Below are 4,335 nucleotides of genomic sequence, written 5' to 3'. Positions count from 1 at the left end.
ATTTGCAGGTTTGTAGCCCAGTAAAAGGCAGCTTTCATAAAAAATAATGACCTTAAGACCGTTCGTTGCATCCCGCAGCTCGTCCGCACATTAGCCTAAGTAAGTCTTATCCATTTTAAAGTATTATTCGAATTATAAAGCCATTAAACCAATTTGAAAATTTGACGCCGCATTTTAAAATCTTTATTTACACAGGTAGGAAGGCGAAAAAAATATAAAATTACGCATTTAATTAAAAATAGTAGTTAACGAGTAAATTTATACATTAGTTACACAAATAATTATTTTGGATATTGATCAGGGTGGAAAATAAATGTTCACATTCAGGCCAGTTTTTTGGTATTCTTTATTTCTATTCCCAAGGCTACATTTAAAAGAATTGGTTCCATGTGTAGGACGAATGAAATAAAGTGAATCAAACAATGAGCCTTACGTGAACATAATATGAAAACTGTACAAAGTGACATAATGTTAGCCTTCATGTAGCATTTAATTTCCTATTTGATTTTTTTTTCTGGAAGTTTAATTTAGGAGATAAAGACTCGATTAATTCTAAGCCGTCAAGGAAACGCTTATTTAGGAATTGTAGTATGTACACACGTTGCTGTACTTTTTACAAAATTCTGCGGAGTGGGGCCTCTTTACATTGTTGCCACTGATAGCCAAATGTGGGACTTTTAGTTACCTTCCGGAGGTTACTAATGTCTGATCTCATCACGTCAACTGATCTCAGCCGGCTTCAATCAGCGCTCCTAGTACCAATTACACTTCGTGTTTGAAGTTTACATATTTAGTATTATTGTCTTGGGAAGTTTCGTTAACTGTAGTGTTGTTATCTGCAATAACTCATTAAATTCTTTTAGAACTATAGACTGAGTCTGCCTTGGACATGATCTACAGTATAATCACTGTACGTCTTTACCTATTCTTTATTTTTATACATCTAGTCTTTCGATATAATTGTAATTGCTTATCAGTCATTCAATTAATTTATCCATATTTTTCAGTCTATATAAGTTTATATATATTCGTTGTCATTTGATTTTATATAATTCTGTGCACCGTTTAGCTTGATATATATAATTTTTCATGACTAAAGATTAATTTCACGTGACTAAAGATTAAACAATTAACAAATTACTTTGAATGTTATTGCTATAGCTCTTTTTATTAATATTAAATCATTTTTTTTCTAAATAAAATTAAATCTTTTTCCTAGGAGATTAAAACTGCCTGAAAAAAAGTAGTTTAACACAAAAATGAAGATTTACACGTTTATAAATGTGGGGTGATTTGCATCTACGTCTAGTCAGGCAATAAATCAACTAACAAAATCTCCTTCAACTGAGGTTTGTCAGTAGTCTTTATTCATTTATATATTTTTTAATTCGTTATAAGCAATTTAACAGCAAATGGAACTTCTTTTCTGATCTTATCTTTTTTATCATCTGAAAAAGAAAAAGTTTACGTTCTTTTGAAACCAGGGTTTTATTTGATTTAAAAAAATCATAGTGGCACTTTGTTAAATTTTAATGAAACATTCTTAATCAGATAAAACCACTTTTCAGTCAACCAAAGAATTTAAATTTAATTTCGTTTTTTGCAAAAAAAAAAGAAATAATACTGTAGACAAATAAATCTGATTGACAATGAATCATATGTTTATTCTTAGAAATTTAATTCTTTCGTTAAAGTTTATGTGTGGTTAATATAGCTTTTTCAAATAATATAACAAATTTAATTTCATAGAAATTGCTTAAACAGACTGCTTGAAACAGGTACAGTAGACCAGAAAAGTTTTATCCAATGCTTTTAAGACTTGATCTTGATGGACCTGCAGTCCTGTAATGCTCAGCTTTCTTTCGAAATGATGACCTTAGGGAACCGTTCGTTACATCCTGCAGCTCGTCCGCATATTAGCCTAGGTGAGTCGTATCCATTTTAGAAATAGAAAAGAAATTTATTATTCTGGGACAATTGTCCCCTAAGAATAAATACAGGAACAAATAGAGGCCTTAACAGTTTGGCCTGTGTTTAAATGAAGTTTAATTGTAAAGTGTTATATCAATAAATGTCTGAATTAGACATGTTTTATTTATATATATAGAAATTGTTTAATTTGATTGACAATAAAATGTAAATTCCTATAGAATTTTTCTTTAAAATATGGAATGTTATTTAGCCGAGCCGTTTAGTCAACATTTTTGACTAAATTTCTTGAAACCTACGTTTAAACTATAAAAACTGTTAATATTTAATGGTTGTAATAAGTTTTACGATTTAGTGGAAATTTAATCTATTTCGTTTGTAAAGAGTCTTTAAAAAATGATAAAATTTACTTATTAATTTTTTAGGCTAGTTATTTAGTTTAATTTGATTCAAAAAGTTAAGTTTTAATGTAGGATTTGTTTCCTAGTATCCATTGCTTTTAACACTTGGCGGGCCTACAGCCGGTAGAGCTCTAAGCATTCTTCTGCAATGTTTGATTTCCTTCAGCAGCAACTCGCCTGCATAATAGCCTAGGTAAGTTCGCACTTAAATATATTTCTTCTCCAAATATAAACTAAATAAAGAAATGACCCACTCTAATTGTGTTTGTGGAGGTGTTCGCCAGGCAAACTTGATGTTTTCATTACGTTCAAAGTACATTAACAGCAAATTAAACCTTTTTTCAGATCTTAGTCTGTCAATCTGAATTAGAAAAGTTGTATTTTTTACATAGACGGATTCAATTTGAAAATTATTCGGGCCAAACATTTCTTGAATAATGTGAAAACTTATTTGAAGATGTAAAAGTGCAATAGATTTTAGTAGTGATACTGTATTTTTCAAACAAGTTAACCGGATTGTCAATGAAATCGAACGGTTATTAGTGGATATTTACTTACTTCTTGATGAGGAAAACAGATTGTTTCTTCAAATATATTTAAATATCTACACCAACTTGGTAGCTTAGTTATATATTTTATTAGAACCTTTTGAACCAAATTATGTCCTTTTCTAAGAAAATTGAATTGCTACAAGATTGATATAGGACTTAAGTTCAAATAAGTTACTGACAGCAATGTAAAATAATTCGTTTTTTAAGATTTATTGGTTTGATAGATTTAAAAATTCATATTAAATTAATAATTTATGTAACCATGGCCTAATTGTAGGTATTGTTTTAATAAAAGAATTATCTCAGAAATTATTTTCATTTTTTATATTAATTTTCAGAATAAAAACAAGTGAAACTGGAGTGCATCCTACATAAATGTTCATCAAATTAAGCCAAAATGAAAAAGACGTTGCAAAACATCTACCCAATGGAATTACACAAACTTTATTCTTTTATAAAATATTTATTTTTAAAAAGTATATAATATTAGAAAATGTTATGTAATGTAAATTGTAATTTTATAATCTTTCCTTAAAACATGTAATTGAATTGAAAATGTTAGTTATTAAAAAAAAAATGTTGGTAGCAGATTAAATAATCAAAAAAGATTTAAAAACTTCACTACTTATTTTCTCTTTTTCCCATAACTTGTTATTTTAGTTATATTTGTAAAAAAACAAAATTAAAAAACACTAAAAATGCCATTTACATTAAAAGTAGAACGAAATTTCCAAAAAAAAAAAAGTTAAAAAAATGGATTAAAAATTGGGAAATAAAACAAAAATAATAATTAGTTCCAAAAAATGCCGTATGAGAACGGTAAAAAGCAAAAAAGAAAAAGTTAGTTTACATAATTGCCACCAGGTAACAGCACCTACTGGATATCCACGTCAATAGAAAAAAAAATAGTTTACATGTTTGCCGCCAGGTAGCACTTAAACTATATACAACTGTCAAACAAAATTTCCCTTCAGTACGACTTGAGTGACGAGCGGGGGCATATCGCTCGTCGCTCCAACATATTTCTTGTCTAATCCTACTATTCTCACCTCTTAAACAATCTTGATTATATATCATATAACAGTCTGAAGGCAAATATTCATCTAGTCTAAACATCACTTTCGCCGAAGATAATATGTTAATTATTTTTGGGGACTGATTCATATATGTATATCATGACTGAAACGGGCAGTTATTTTTTCATCCTATTGATATAATGTGCCATTATTCCTTGTGCCCTACAAATACGTTAAATATTTTTGAGATGTGACCACCTCGACGGTCAGAGAGCAAATGAATGCCCCACCCTCCCTCCCACGAGGCGAATTTGCTTATATACCCTCGGACCCATCATGGCGGCGGGTCATATCACCATGACAACGGGTTCCCCCCCTAGTATATAGTTCCACCAGTTGCCACTAGATCGCTCGTGCTGCCTGTTTTACCTTTAAACT

The sequence above is a fragment of the Rhodnius prolixus genome, unplaced genomic scaffold (assembly GCF_049639745.1).
Source record: "Rhodnius prolixus isolate KJV_2025 unplaced genomic scaffold, Rpr scaffold_7, whole genome shotgun sequence".
In the NCBI taxonomy this organism is placed as follows: Eukaryota; Metazoa; Arthropoda; class Insecta; order Hemiptera; family Reduviidae; genus Rhodnius; species Rhodnius prolixus.
This window is presented reverse-complemented; position numbering follows the sequence as displayed.